Source organism: Gorilla gorilla, chromosome 17 (genome assembly GCF_029281585.2).
Source record: "Gorilla gorilla gorilla isolate KB3781 chromosome 17, NHGRI_mGorGor1-v2.1_pri, whole genome shotgun sequence".
In the NCBI taxonomy this organism is placed as follows: Eukaryota; Metazoa; Chordata; class Mammalia; order Primates; family Hominidae; genus Gorilla; species Gorilla gorilla.
Genome location: NC_073241.2, coordinates 46,257,770 through 46,273,635, shown reverse-complemented (window position 1 = coordinate 46,273,635; position 15,866 = coordinate 46,257,770). Strand labels below are relative to the sequence as shown.

At 39.3% G+C, this 15,866-nt stretch overlaps 1 protein-coding gene and 1 long non-coding RNA gene across 14 annotated transcripts in view; one reads left to right on the top strand and one right to left on the bottom strand.

Annotated features, from left to right (window-relative positions):
* The window catches only part of LOC109024010 (uncharacterized), a 30,174-nt gene extending 22,155 nt beyond the window's left edge, over positions 1–8,019 (top strand). For 3 of the 5 annotated variants that reach the window (XR_008673609.2, XR_010131308.1, XR_008673605.2), the window contains 2 exons: positions 5,923–6,045; positions 7,818–8,019. This is a non-coding gene — a long non-coding RNA (uncharacterized lncRNA). Of the gene's footprint in view, positions 1–2,184; positions 2,343–5,922; positions 6,046–7,817 lie in introns of all 5 variants that reach the window. The other 2 variants (XR_008673608.2, XR_008673607.2) reach the window with 1 other exon arrangement.
* DLGAP1 (DLG associated protein 1) overlaps positions 1–15,866 on the bottom strand; it is a 968,998-nt gene that overhangs the window by 519,204 nt on the left and 433,928 nt on the right. The window lies entirely within an intron of this gene.

The window sequence follows — 15,866 nt, the reverse complement described above, 5'->3', positions numbered from 1 at the left end:
AGAATTTTATTCTTTCAGGACAAAATATGAGTGACATAATATACAGTATTCCTCTTTGCTTCTGCTTTTAGGAATATCAGCTTAATGTCAATAATTGCATAGCACACTATAACAAAAATCATACAATGATACTAATTTTTATTTATATCTCTATCCATCAATCTATCCCACTGTTGAGCTAACAATTCGTATAAGCCACTCCAAATTCTTTGTGGAACAAATCAAGATATATAAAGGTAAACAAATAATATTGTATAGATGTTAATATTTTAATTCTCCCATGAAAAACAAAAGTTCTCCTTCCTTTGGCTTCAGAAAATTCGTTAATTTTCCAACTTTAAGACTGAAGAGTAATGAACACATGCTATCAGCAGATTTAAGTATCTGACTAACTACAGTTCAAGCCTTCCCTTTCATATTCCTTTCCAGTATGACTGAATAACTTCTTTTCCCTAGAGACAGATATTTAGCCTTAAATTTTATATAGGAGAAAGAACACAAAATTTTAAAATATAAAAGCAATATAAATCTACAGTGGTCTTCAGAGTTGTTCATTTTTAATATACATAAATTACTAGTTCAAATAACTTCTCCAAAACAAGTTTCCCAGACCACCAAGGCATCTGCTGGTGAGCGGCCTCACCTGTTATCATCAGTCTTTTCTCATCACACTTCCCTATTTAAGTGTGGAATTGTTCCCAGTTCAAAGATATATGGGACAGAAGTGGCTGGATGGGTAGGATACACAGAAAACCTTGTGTACATTCTTTGGGAGAAGCTTCTATAGAAGAATCTGAGCCACAACAGATTACCTCTGGGGAGGTTTGTGGCTATCATCATGAAGGAAGGCTTAACCATTACACAAATCTTTGCAATACTTTTCTTCTGAATTTCTTAGGCCCAGGAGGCTCTATTGCTCAAGTTCATTTTGAAGCACACTGGTTTCAAGACCTGCATAAGTGTTCATTGAATTAAGAAAATTCTTTCTCAAGCTCTAGGTATGCTGACAAGTTTGGTAGACCAGAAGTGTGATACTTCTACCTGCGAGGCTCCAGCGGAGTCAGCACTGCAAGGGAGAAGGCAGGGGTCCTGAGCTCAGTTCAGGGTCAGTGCCTTACTTCCTGTGTGATCTCTGCAAAGTGATTTAGTCAACCTCTCAGTCTCAGTTTTCTCATACATAAAGTATGGATAAAAGTCATATCCAACTTGCAGATTGACTGTGCAGATTAAATGCATGTCATGTAAAGCACGTGGAGTATACTAAAGGCTCAATAAATGCTAGTTCCCTCCCTTCACCTTTCAGCCCCTCATCTCCCCAGCAATATTTTCAGATGAATAAGAGGTGAGAATTTTCAGTCTTATTTACACCAAAGATCACGTTTGGGTAGTCAAAATAAAAGTGACCATATAATCTAAGGAAATAAGTGAGTTATGTGTTCTTAGAACAGGACAGAATAATTAAAAGCAGGCCTGTGCAGAAAACCTGGAAATATGTTGCACATCATCTCTGCATCCTTCCCTCACTCCTCCTTCTCTCTCCCTCAGGGTAGTAGAGCAAAGAAAGTAGAACTCAGGGCAGGGCTTGTGTCTGTTTTGTTCACTCGTGTACACCAAGTGTGTAAAATCCTCATATAGATTTGATGCTCAATAAATATTTGACAAACTGAATTAAATACTCAGAAAGAAAGCAGAAATGGTTTGGGACTTCATATCCTGTTTTCCCTGGAGTTCAGCATAAATAAAATAATTATTTCTAACAAAAAAGTTAAAGAAAGTCTTTAATTTTCTACCACAGAAAAAGGTATTGGATTTTTACTCATTTTCCTCAAGCACATACCCAAAAAATGCTCCCAAACAAATAAACATCAGTAAACAATTTCTGGAAACCCAATGTAGCAATAGGTTACAAATAAAGCAAAGAGTGACCCTGCTGAAACTGCTGTTTATCTTGCAAGGGCCCTCCAGGGTGGAGCTCTCGCCCTCTCCTGGCTCAGCCTTAAACTTCACTATAAGTAAGCAGAATACAGCTGAGACAAGAGGAAGTAGTTCATTTGCATAATACAAACAAAGACTCCCAGGTGAATGGTTTGCCAGTTATCAATGTTTGCTTTGCCGATTAGTGAAACAATCTACCTGTAAGTCTACCTAAAGCCTAATGTGCTATACTTTTTTTTTTTTTTCCAGAAAGTTGGTCAATGGAGAAGGCATCAATTGGCAACATTCGGTTGGACCAGTTAATGATTCAGTTTGCTTTTCAAAAGATACTAGCAGACAGCATTAATCTTACCACTCTCTTTAAGTATAATCTGGACGTAGAAAATCACTCACATGCCTTAAGTTAGGTTGGTAACCAAAATATCCATTGTTTCTCTGGATACTAACAACGATTATATTAATAGAAATAGCAGCGACTGTGAAGATTGGCTATGACAAGTGATGCTGTGGTTTACTCTGACTTAGGTTTGCTTCCATGGAGGTTTGATTGTGAGATGGAGATCTGTGGGGAGTTCCACTGGGGTGTGCTCTGGGCAAAACCACTATGACAGCAGTGAAGGAAGAAGGATCGGGTGGGAGGGGCATGCTGGAGTCCCGAGCTGGGATGCCCTTCAGAACTGGCCCAAACTGAAGCAGTGGGGATGAGTCTTTGTATCCCCCGCAGTGGCCAGACATTGGATGTGGGCTGCCCAGGGAGGAAGCATGACCTCGTGTGAGGCAGCTCCTTTGGCCAAAGGCAATTTTACAGAAGGGATACAGCTGAGAGCTGTCAGGTGCCACCAATTCCAGCAGCTGGCAGAACGAGTACCTTGGCTCTGAAGGAGTATCTGGGTCGCCAACTACAGCATCCACTAAAACTGGCAAGTTTAAATAACAAAATATTTAGGAATGAGTACTTCCCATGTAACCTGCATATAAAGGACATTTAACAAATATTTGTCGAATGAATAAATGAGTGGTTATTAGGATGGAAGAATGATCAGTAGTGGATTTAAACTCCATCAGAAGGGATTTAAATAAGGCTGAAGACAAATACAGAATTATAATAATAAACCACTCAGAGCAGAAGAACTTTCAGCCTAGATATCTGTATTATGACTTTGTCATTAGATTTAATTATTCGAATTCTGAATTTAAGCTTTACAGCAAAAGTAGAGGGGAAAGATGGAAAAGGTACTCCGATTTGGGGGGTCAAGGTTCAATAAGTGAGGGTTCCCCACTCACTTGGAAAGGGCTATCATTCTATACATAAGAATTTGACAGAAAAACTCAAGGCTTTAAAAAGGAAATAATTAGTCTGTGTGAAGCAGCTGAAAGAAGTGAAAAACATCATTGACTGAATTTTTTCAAAATTAATGACTCTTCCTGCTTGGAGCTCTTTCAACTACAGTAATCAACATCTAAAATTCTTGAGAAGGTCATTTCTGAGCACAGTCTATTCTGCTCCATCTAATGATCCAATTCCTCTTCCTCTGAGTGTCTGGGCATGCTCATCTTGCAGCCAGCTGTCTAATCACAAAGACATTTTCCCGACATTATGCATTAGAAGATGCCCCTTACTTTATAAAGTTATATAAATTAGAATCTATTTTATCCAGGGGCTTATATGGTTAATTTCAAAGATGCTTTATCTTCTTTTCTCAGTGGTCTTCATACCAAAATAGATTCTGACACTTAACCTATAAACACTTCTGTCGCTTAAGATTTATCTGATTAAAAGCTTATAAATACACATTTTCATATATTTACAAGATATAATTTTTTATGCAAAAGAGTCTCCTTAAAATGAAAAGTCCTTTTAGTTTTCATTATGCAAATGTGTATTTTCCAGACTCGCCTTTATAACTCTTCAATGTCTTTGGGGAAGAATATTCTGTCCATATGAGGCAAATATAACTTATTGGGACCTCATAAATTTGTTTCTGTAGCTTAAGATAGTCAGGTTGTTTGGGGGAATTTTTTGTTCTAATGATTTAAATATTTTATTCCAATTATTAGAATATATCATTTAACTAGATTATTAAGTAGATACTTCTTCTGTGTTGCAGGATCAATCTTTAACCAGGGTCCCTGGCTATGCCTGTCCAGGAAATCTAGGAAACGAGACACATAGGCGCGCGCGCGCACACACACACACACACACACACACACACACACACACACACACCCTTCCCTCCCAAAACCTGAAATTTCACCAAGAGCAAATTCTATGACCTATAAAGGGCATATAATTTTATATATTTCAGGGAGACATAATACATCCATCAATACATGTAAGATTTACATTGGTTTGATCTGGAAGGGTGGGACAACTCACGTTTTATGTAGATTTAAACATATTCTGATTGGCAATTGGTTGAGTTATTATCTACAGAAAGGAATGTCTGGGTTATGGTAGGGGTTGTGGAGACCTAGGTTTTATCGTGCAGATGAAGCCTCCAAGTAGCAGGCTTCAGAGAGAATAGACTGTAAATGTTTCTCACCAGACTTAAGGTCTGTGTTGATGTTAATGCTGGAGGGGTTTTGTGAGGCATGTCCAACCCCCGACTTCTGGTCATGGCCTGAACCAGTCTTTCAGGTTAAATTTTCGAGAGCCTGGCTGAGGAGGAAGCACATTCAGATGGTTGTGGGGGGCCTTTGAATTTTATTTTTGGTTTATCGTCCCAAGGTTTAGCTACATGAATAATAATTCTATGCTTTTAAAATGTTAATTCATTCATTCTACAGACTTCTTGAGTAACCGTTATGTGCCAGGTCCTGGGCTGGGGAGGAGGACCTCATATAAATTAGGACTTGATGTAGTTTGGATATATGTCCCCACTAAATCTCATGTTGAAATACAATCCTCGGTGTTGGAGGTGGAGCCTGTGAAACTGCCTTTGCAAAAATTATAACTGAGGAAATTATGACAGTGAAAGAGACCTGACCTAACCAACTCCATCTTGCTTCTAACCTCTCAGCTGTGTTTGTTTATTCCTGGGTGTAGGCCAAACTAAGCTTGGGAAGGAATTTAGTTCATAGTTTAACTTTGAAACAAAGATGATAATAAATCCCCTTCTTAACTGGGGACCAGTCGGCCTTTGTAGGACTAACAAACTAGTTACAAGATTAGAAATTACAGTTAGGAGCCATACGGCCTCTGGTTGCAAGAGTCTGAACCTCCCCAGATTGCTCCTGGGAATAACATTACTGTTGTAAAACCTAAGATCAGTGCTTGAGTTATTTTGCACACCCTGTGTTCTGTTCTGATGGACCAGCTGACGCCACCCAGACTGGTAAACTGGTTCAACCAGCTCTGCGATTCCACCCATGAATAGTAGACAGCAAGAAAAACTCACTTCGACGCCTTATGATTTCATCTCCAACCCAAGCAATCAGCACTCCCCACTTCCTGAGCCCCTACTTGCCAAATTATCCTTAAAAACTCCGATCCCCAAGTTTTGGGGGAGACTGATTTGAGTAATAATAAAACTCTAGTCTCCTGTACAGGTGGCTCTGCGTGAATTACTCTTTCTTTATTGCAATTCCCCTGCCTTGATAAATCAGCTCTGTCTAGGCAGCAGGCAAGGAGAATCCATTGAGCAGTTACACCTGGTGGGAGGTACTTGGGTCATCAGGGCAAGTCCTTCATAGCCTGGGGCTGTGCTCAACACAGTGAGTGATTTCTTGTGAGATCTGGTTGCTTAAAAGTGTGTGGTACCTCCCACTGTCTCTCTTTCTCTCTTGCTCCTGCTTTTGCCATGTGACATGCCTACTCTTGCTTCACCTTCTGCCATGAGTAAAAGCTCCCTGAGGTCTCCCCAGAAGCCAAGCAGATGCTGGTGCCGTGCTTGTACAGCCTCCAGAACCTCAAGAGAATTAAACTCCTCTTCTTTGTAAAGTTGTCTGGTCTCAGGTATTTCCTTTCTTTTATTTTTCTTTTTTTAGACCGAGTCTTGCTCTGTCGCCCAGGCTGGAGCACAATGGCGCGATCTTGGCTCACTACAACCTCCGCCTCCCGGATTCAAGCAATTCTCCTGTCTTCAGCCTCCCAAGTAGCTGGGATTGCAGGTATGGGCCACCATGCCAGGCTAATTTTTGTATTTTTAGTAGAGATAGGGATTCCCCGTGTTGGCCAGGCTGGTCTCAAACTCCTGACCTAAGGTGATCTGCCTGTCTCAGCCTCCCAAAGTACTGGGATTACAGGTCTGAGCCACTGTGCCCAGCCTCTCAGGTATTTCTTTATAGCAACACAAGAACAGACTAACACAGAACTCAAATGAATGAGTTCTGTCCTCAACTGCAGTAACTGTAAGGAGGTATTATTACATTTTCTGTCCCCAAGTGAGAAAGACTAATCCTTTAAAACTACAGTAAGTTCACATTGTATGAGACTCAAGATGAGCTTTCATGAAGGCTCTCAAATAGAGTTGGTGTTTTTATAGTATTGTTCACATGTTCTTAATTTTGTTTTTTCCTCAACTTTTAAATGTTCAGAAAACTTTTTGAAATGTAGACTTTAGATAAGAAAATTTAAGATGATTGTGAACTGCATGACATTTTATTATCGTCAATCCACAGAATGCTTCTATTTTGTTTCATTTACTTTGGTTTTACTTTGTTCTCTATTATCTTCTGTCTCTAATCTCACAGCCCGCTCCAACCATAGTCAGCTTTTATTATATATATGAAATATATAATATTTATAATATATATGTTCATCCATTCTACCTTTTACACACACACACACACACACACACACACACACACACACACACACCACACACACACACAGAGAAGATGTGAAAAATTTTGGCATTCACTGTGCTTAATTTACATAGATGATACTGTGGCATAAGTATCTTTCTAACTTTTCTTATTCAACACTGTTTTTAAAAATCTACTCATGATGCTACATATAAGTCTAAGTGATTGCTTTTTACATTCCATCATATGCCATGCTATTCATACATTGGTAAGTTTACTAACAGTAATAGCTCTGCCATGAACATGAACACACCTTATTCTTGAGCACCTGAGTGATTTGTGGAGGGTATATTTAGCAGTAGAATTGGTGGATTGTTGGGTGTATCCATACTAAATGTCAGCAAACTCAGTGAGATTATTTTCCCAAATAGCTCTGTTAGATTATATTCTCACCAGCAAGGTATCAGGGATTCCATTTCTATATATCTTCGCCAGCATTTGATGTTATGCAACTTTTTAGTTTTTGTCAATCTGATGATTATAGACTGACACTTTATCAATGATTTAATTAGTATTTTCCTAATTTTGAAAGAGTTTGGGCATCTTTTAATATTTACTACCCATTTAGGTTTCTCTTGCTGTGAATTGCCTATTCAGAGACATTGCTTATTTTTTTTCTTTAGGTTTTCTTTTTCTCCTTTCTTTTCTTTTTAAAAATGTACCATATGGACAGTCTTTTTAAAAGGCTTTTAACACTAGGAAAACTTTGGGCTTTCCTAAAAGCTATACAACTGTCATGGGTAAACTTTATTGCATTGACTTTGACTTTCAAGAAACCTACAGCCATATTTGCCATGTAATCACAGCTGTGTTTTCCCTTTCAGCAAGTGTATTCGCATTCTTGTACTTTCTTGGAACCTAATTTTTGCATTCAATGTTATTATTAACTTTATTTTTATGTCTCTTGTCATAACCTGACTCAAAAGATGTTTTGAAGGAGTCAGGCACAAGTGAATCAATAAGCTTATTTTTTTTCAAAATGTTCCAGTTTAATTTAAATTGGTCTTCTTGCTAGAACAAAATGTGTTCCCACTCACCTTAAAGTGACAATAGGCTTCTGAATTCCACGGCTGTAGGTGTCATCTAGTTCAACAACACGCTTTTCAAATAGGAGATGGAAGACCACAGAAGTCACCTGAAGCTGTTTAGGAGACACAGGCTGGAGCAAAACTGGAATGGCCTAGCATTGAATCTGGTTTCTCTTTTCTTTTTATTTATTAATGTAATAAAAAAAAATTTGGTTTCTATTCTGCTTAGTAGAAAAGGTTTATATATGGATCACATGTCTGTGTGTGTATCTCTGTGTGAAAGTGTCTGTTTTTTGTAAAGCTTATGGATTTTTCTTCCCCACTCTCATTGGCATTTATCTCGATGTAATTGACTTGAGGTTTCTGGTCTTGGTAAATTTCCTATTATTTCAAAAGCTTTGAAAAATTATTAAATCTAATTTAGAAGTGTAAAATTCCAACTCAAACTTTGGAAGTCAAATTAAAACTCCTCTCTTTGGTAATCTCTGAGATAGTATATACAAATATCATCCCTCTTATTAGTTGTTCAGCTCTTTTCTTAAATCATACATGAATGACTTGTCAAAGACAAAGTATTAGCATCAGAAAGATTCTCAGTATCAGGACTTGGAGGTCATGTTGCACTTCAGTCTGGAGCTTCTGAGAATGGAACCCTGATCTCCCATCCTCGTAGAATCCCCACTTTCCCGGTGAGGCCTAAACAGGAAGGGAGAACCACAGCTGGGAAGAACCCCATGTTCCTGATCTGGATCAAGGGAGTGCTACCCCCACAATGGTGATACTAATGCTTTTTCACGGAAACTGGCTTCCGAGTTCAACAAGACAGGCAAAGGGGACATGGCAAATTCCCCTCTTAACACTTATGCTCGGAGTGACTTGTCTGTTCGTGCTCACAAGCTGGCATTAAAGCAACTCACGTGGCCATATCTGTCTAGAAGGGGTCAGGGGAGTGCAATTCTTTTATGTACCCAGAAAGCGGGGAGAAATATTGGGTAAAGACTACTAATGACTACCACCGTCTGCAACCCTCACTTTTTCTGACTATGATGCTAATGACACCCTTTGCCTTTAGATAGTACAGCTGTGCCTAATCAAAGGGCACACTGGTCAGACTTAGAGGTGGGAGTGACTTCTAAGGAGCATGGACTTTACCTGGGAAGGTGATGGGCTTGCTGGGGAGCTGTGGTGTTTGAGAGCCAGATGGTTGACTCATGAAACAGTAATCCAGGAGTGAAACAGAAACCAAGTTCTTAGGCAGGCAGTGCTACCAAGTCATCAATATGAAGGGACCAGGCAGAGAGCAGGAGACTCGGATACTGGGGAAATCAGACAAAACAAGAACCCACCTACCTGCCCTCTGTCCTCCTGCCTCCCACAAGTACTTCTTGTGCACTTATAAAGTGGCAAGCACTATTTTAGGTTCTAGGGATTTAGCAGTGAAAAGACAAGTAGAGGAAGTAAAACAAAAAGAGTGTCTGAGGCCTTGAGTGTGCACAGGGGGAGTGACCCTGTCCAAGGTCATGTGTGTGCACTCTACACTGAGTATTTCATACCCATGGCTCATTTGAAACATGCAAGAACTCAAAGAGGTGAGTACTGCTATTACAGGTTGAGTATCCCAAATCCAAAAATCTGAAATCCAAACTACTCCAATGAGCATTTTTTTTTGAGTGTCACATCAGTACTCAAAAATTTTCAGATTTTGGATTTTCAGATTTGGGATGCTGATCTGGTAAGTGGAATGCAAATATTCCAAAACCCAAAAAAATCTGAAATCTGAAGCACTTGTAGACCCAAGCATCTCAGATAAGGGACACTCAACCTGTATAACCATTATTCCAATGAGGCAACAGTTCTTCAGGGTGGTAAAGCGATTGGCCCATGGTCATGCGATTGATCCAAGTCCGGTTTTATGACTCTAAAGGCCCTTTTCATTTTATTTTTGGACAATAACATTGTCATTTTTAACAGAACAAACATATTGTAAGTTTCCAGAGTTTAGATCTCTGCCTTCTAAGGTTACTGTTTTCCATCTGAGTTCTATTTTCTGCTGATAATTACAAAGTTTTGAAAATAATTCAAGCCATATATATACAATTTATAAATATCATATATACATATATATATAAAATTGTTTTACATGACTGCCAAGGGATTCTTTAAACTGACATTTTTAAAAGCCAAGTGAATATATTGAAGGTATTTTTAAAAAACAGTTACTTTGATTTGAAACAATCTCTTGTTATGATAAAAGTAGTCTCATCTCTAAAACAGCCAAATATAGACAGCCATAAGATAATTAAATCAGAATCTGTTTTCTCTTTGCAGGAAGTGAATCTAAGTGTCAAGACAGTCCCCACTCTTTTCAGGCTTATAGTATTAACAGCATCACATCACAAAATGTTGTCAGGTTCTTGCGGCAGCAATAATGCTTTCATTTATAAAAGGTGACCACGGTTCTTAAGTTGGTTCCTCTTGACCTCTGTCATCTACACACACAAACATGCACAGTCACTAGTTAGGTTAAGTTGAATTTAGTTTAAGAAGTGCTAAAAAAAGACTTCTGAACTGTTGAAACCATGCCAGGGGTCAGTGGGTGGATTTTTCACTAAAAGGGTCATACAGATGTCTAGGTTTTTCAGTGTGAGATATCCATATTCTAAAATGCCATTCTGAGCGGGAAGCAAGAAAGGGTTTTACAAAGGCTATGTTAAAAGTATAATGAAGCCAAATTCTTTTGCTCCAGTTTAGAAGGGGTTTTGCACTTTTCAGGGTGGAATACTTAAAACTCAAAATTCACAGACCAAACAGGTACACAGGCCACAGGTACTTAGGGGTTGGATGTTACCAAAGGGTTAAAAAAAAGAAGAGTCGAGAGAATAGGAATTTTCTTTCTATAGCACTATCTATGAGATGGAGCTCTGAGTATAAGCAATCATTTCTGGTTCTCCAGATTGGAAAAATCATCAGGAGATCACATCATAATCTGTTAAGTAGAAACTATCCTTTAGTGGTGCCATATTTTCTATTTCTGATGCTTTGGTCACACAGGGACTTTCTGGGCTATGAAATAGTCAATTCAGTGAAACTAGTTATCATAAAAGACATGCAAAAACCTTTTCACAGTCTTTGTCCTGGAATATCTCACAAAATTAACTGTAAATTTGCATGCGACTTTCTGATTTAGCCTGACAGTATTGTTCCTTTCCAAGGTTTAGGCACTAGCTGCTGTTATTAAGATAGGAATCGTACAGGTGGTGGCTCAGCCCCAAGTGAGGCTCGGCCTGAATAACCTCACTATGCAGAAGTAGAGAGCACCTGGGGAGAAGAGACAGGCTCCTTACATCCTGGATTACCCTGACTCTACTGCAGCCACAGTGCTGTTCTTGAGTTTTATGTCAGGTGAATATTAACAATAGCAGTAGGATAGGGTACTAGATAGTCAGCATGCTTTTTAGGAAAAAGCACAGAAATTTTGGAGGTTTTTGATATATCCTAACATATGATTTGTGTGATGTCTCTGAGGCTCGCTTCCCCATTTAAAAATAGAAATAATGTGGTCTGGTGCAGTGGCTCATGCCTATAATCCCAGCACTTTGGGAGGCTGAGGTGGGAGGACCACTGGAGGCCAGGAGTTCGAGACTAGCCTGGCCAAAATGGCAAAACCCCATCTCTACTAAAAATACAAAAATTAGCTGGGCGTGGTGGTGCATGCTTGTAATCCCAGCTACTCGAGAGGCTGAGGCAGGAGGATTGTTTGAATCTGGGAGGAGGAGGTTGCAGTGATCCAAGATTGCCACTGCACTCCAGCCTAGGTGACAGAGCAAGACTCCGTCTCAAAAAAAAAAAAGAATAATGATATGCTCTAGTGAAATTAAATGAGACGGCACACTTACCTAGTGAGCCCAGAGTCTGGGGCATGGTAAGGGTGCAAAAAATGTTAGTTCCCTCATACTCCTTCTCTTCTCTGTAGGAAGAAGTGATTTCCATCATTTATGTTAATACAGATTCCCTTGTTATATAAAACTGTAATTTATTTGAGATCAACTTAGAACTTTGTTGCAAAAACAGAGAGATAGCAAAATGTAACCTAAAAAACACCTCAGATTATGGTGACTCAGATAATTTGCTTTCCAGCTCAGCAGTGTTAGGGAGAGCTTGAGTAATGAGTGACCTTGAATTTGATTTACTCCACTTAAGCTGCTCCTTAAAACCATTCTTTGTGGTGCCTTCAAGATGGTTTTGCTTAAGTAGCATGTCTTCCTCAAATGGCCCTTGATAACCAATCAGTTGTGGTGTCACCTACCTCAACAGAAAAGAAAAAACATTTCAATCTGGAGAAAGATAAAGTGTGCTTCTTTGCTAGAAATGGCTGTAAAGTGCTACCAAGTAGAAAAATCTAGAAACAAACCCAAGATTGTCGAGAAGATTCTAAAACTTAGCTCTTCCTTTCCTAGATGAGGGGCTGTTATTGCAAAGACAATCTGAGGCCTTGGGGATTTTAACATAGGCTACCCAAAATATGTAAATATATAGGGAACTGTCTCTCTGTATTTACATAGCTATTCATTACTTTTATTTGTAACTCTATGCAAAGCATATTTATATAAAAAAATACAAAAACACATAATAGACCATAAAAGTGACATGTGGAAAGCAGCACTCTGCTCTGAGGGGGCATCAGCCTCCTGACTTGCTTGTGCATTCAGGTGGCAGCAAATACGTTATTACCTGATCTCAGTTTTAAAAAAGCAGGCACAGGGCACATCACGCCAAATGTTGAAATGATCAAACTAAATAGAAACTTGCTTAATATGAACAGTGCTACTCACCCTGACTTGATTATACAATGTATACATGTGTTGAAACACCACACCTTATTCCATAAATATGTATAAATATGTCAATACAAAAGAAAATAAAACTTAAAAGAAAAAATGAAATCTGTTATCCTTACATCTTTTTTACCTTTATCACATCCAGTCACACCCCACTGATCAGTTTCAGGAAATGAGGCATCAGTGTAATTACATTTTCCAGACTACTGAAGTTTAACATTTAAGCACTGAACCCTTTTATTGTAAGCATTTGTGATGGGAAGTTTTCTCAAATGCATCACATTATTTTCCTGCTTTGTGAATTAAATGTGCTAAATGCCATCTAACCCTTTGTTTTTTTCCAAGCAAGTAGCATTTTTACTTAAATTTTTTTTCAAGTATGCAATACATTAACAATAGTCCCCATGTTGGACACGAGGGCTCTTGAAGTCATTCCTCCCATTCAACAAAAATTTTATATTATTTGATCATCGTTTCTCTAAACCTCACCTTCTCCATAGTAACCACTCTTTTACTCTCTGCTTCTAAGAGTGTGACTTTTTTAGATTACACATGTAAGTGAGATCATGTAGTATTTGTCTTTCTGTGCCTGGCTTATTTCACTTAGCATAATGTCCTGTGGGTTCATCCATGTTGCAAATGACATGATTTTCTTCTTCTTAAGGCTGAATGGTATTCCCTATGTATATATACCATATTCTCTTTATTCATTCAACCACTGATGGATGCTTAGGCTGATTCCAGATCTTGGCTATTATGAATAGTGCTGCAATAATCATGAAAATGCAGATATCACTTTGATATACTGATTTCATTTCCTTTGAATATATACCCAGTAGTGGGAGTGCTGGTAGTTCTATTTTTAATTTTTTGAGGACCTTCCATATTGCTTTCCATAATGGCTGTATTAATTTACCTTCCCACCAAGGGCTCCCTTTCCTCCACATCCATCTAACGGCCTCTTAATGACTCCATTTTTATTAAATAAATAGTTGAGTGGGCAAGAAACTCCGAAATGATTCCATTTCCCAGGGCTATCCTTGTATTTTATACCTAAATGCTAGAGATGCTAAGTGACTTGCTAATGCCCACACAGGTGGATATACCAGGAGCTCACCCTAATGCCTACGTTTCCTAATTCCTAATTTGAGTCGTCTTCCTAGCAGACATAATTCCCAATAATATTGAATTCTTGGTCCTTTCTGTTGTTCTCACCAGGCAGGTTCTTCCCTTAAATTCAAGTGTGCCCTAATGTCTCTCCTACTTCAGGGTTTTCCTCATTTATCACCTTCTCAGTAAGGCCCTCCACGATGGCCCTATTTAACTTGGCAACCTCCTTCCACTCATGGCATTCCTTTCGGTTTTCTTTGATTTGTTCTTTTCTCTACAGCATTGATCACCTTCTCACATTCTATTTATTGCCTTTCTCCTCCCACTAGAATGTAAACTCCATTAAGAAATTATTATTATTTTTTGAGACGGAGTCTCGCTCTGTCACCCAGGCTGGAGAGCAGCGGCGCGATCTCGGCTCACTGCAATGTCCACCTCCTGGATTCAAGCGATTCTCCTGCCTCAGCCTCCCAAATAGCTGATATCACAGGCATGTGCCACCATGCCTGGTTAATTTTTGTATTTTTAGTAGAGATGGGGTTTCACCATGTTGGTCAGGCTGGTCTCAAATTCTTGATCTTGTGTTCCACCCGCCTTAGCCAAGAAAATATTTTTGTCTGTCTTGTTCATGACTGTATTCCTAGGGCTAGAATGCTGCCTGGCAAATAATAGGTGCTCAATAAATACTTGTTAAGAAAATCATATATGGCAGATGCACCTGGCAGCAGAAACTTAACTGAAGCATACCCTGAGAATGACCTTATGGGCTAAGAAGAATGTGTGTTCAGAGTTCCAAGCTAAGGAATCCAGGAATGGCCAACCCAGAGATTCATTCTTTTCCAGAGAGGAACATCTGAACCTCCAGCCCATCCCATGGAATCGAGGCCATACAGGGGATTGAGGCCTCTTGTTTTGGATTGAGTGAAGGTTGCCAAGTGGAGGTAGCTAGTTGGAAGGTGGTAAATGAAATTGCTATGTAAACTGTATGCTTTTGGCTGGGTGCAGTGGCTCATGCCTGTAATCCCAGCACTTTGGGAGGCTGAGGCGGGCAGACTGCTTGAGCCCAGGAGTTCGAGACCAGCCTGGGCAACATGGTGAAACCCATTGTCTACCAAAAATACAAAAAATTACCTGGGTATGGTGGCATGTGCCTATAGTCCCAGCTACTCAGGAGGCTGAGGTGGGAGGATTGCTTGAGCCTGGGGAGGCGGAGGTTGCAATGAGCTGTGATTGCACCACTGCACTCCAGCCTGGGTGACAGAGTAAGACACAGTCTCAAAACAAAAACAAAAACAAAAACAAAAACCTACTGCAAGCTTTTCACAAACGGCAGCTGTTCTATCCAGCCCATCGCCACTGGACCACCCTACGTAAATCCCCTCATTAAACCCTATATCTCGTTCACTGGCTCTGGGTCTCTTCTTTGGCCTCTCAAACATGGTGCCATTCCTACTGAAGTCAGCAGGGGTCCAGCATGACAAATCATTGGTCTGAATGACAAAACTTGACAGAGTTTGATTTCTGAATAAGTCAGTTCAATAACAAAGGGATGTATAAGTTATTTTTTTTCTGCTGGTGGAGAAGATATACGAAATTATGTGTTGAGCAAAGTCTGGTTTGAAAAAAAAAGGAAGGTGGAGTTTTAGCTGGTTAATCAGTATCAAAAGTTGGCTTCCTATTAGATGATACAATAAAATATATATTGTATTTACAAACATATTTCTACCAAACTACTGAAAGCATTGGTGACTATACCATCAACTAAACTTGTAACTAAAATAATGGCCCCCTCATGAAAATCCTCTGTAAGTGCACCTGGAAAGGGTACCATCAATGTTTCATTTTGTTCACCAAAAGCAGTCTCACTGGTTCAATAGGGAGCTGTTATGGCCCCTTTAGAGGTAGTTGATGGGAAATAAGCAACAGTGTTTGTCAAGGAACCATTTGTTAAAACCACAGGGGTGGCTGGGTAGTTTAAAGAGTAATCTTCAGTAAGGTGCATGAAAGAGCTTTCCAATAGTCAGTTTCAAAGGAGGATGAGTCTTTGAGGGATCTGTCTGATGATAATGAAAATATAATGAAGGTTAAAGTGTTCTTTGCAGTTTTTACCATAGGAAATGATTGGAAGGAAACTAACATTTTCAAGTAA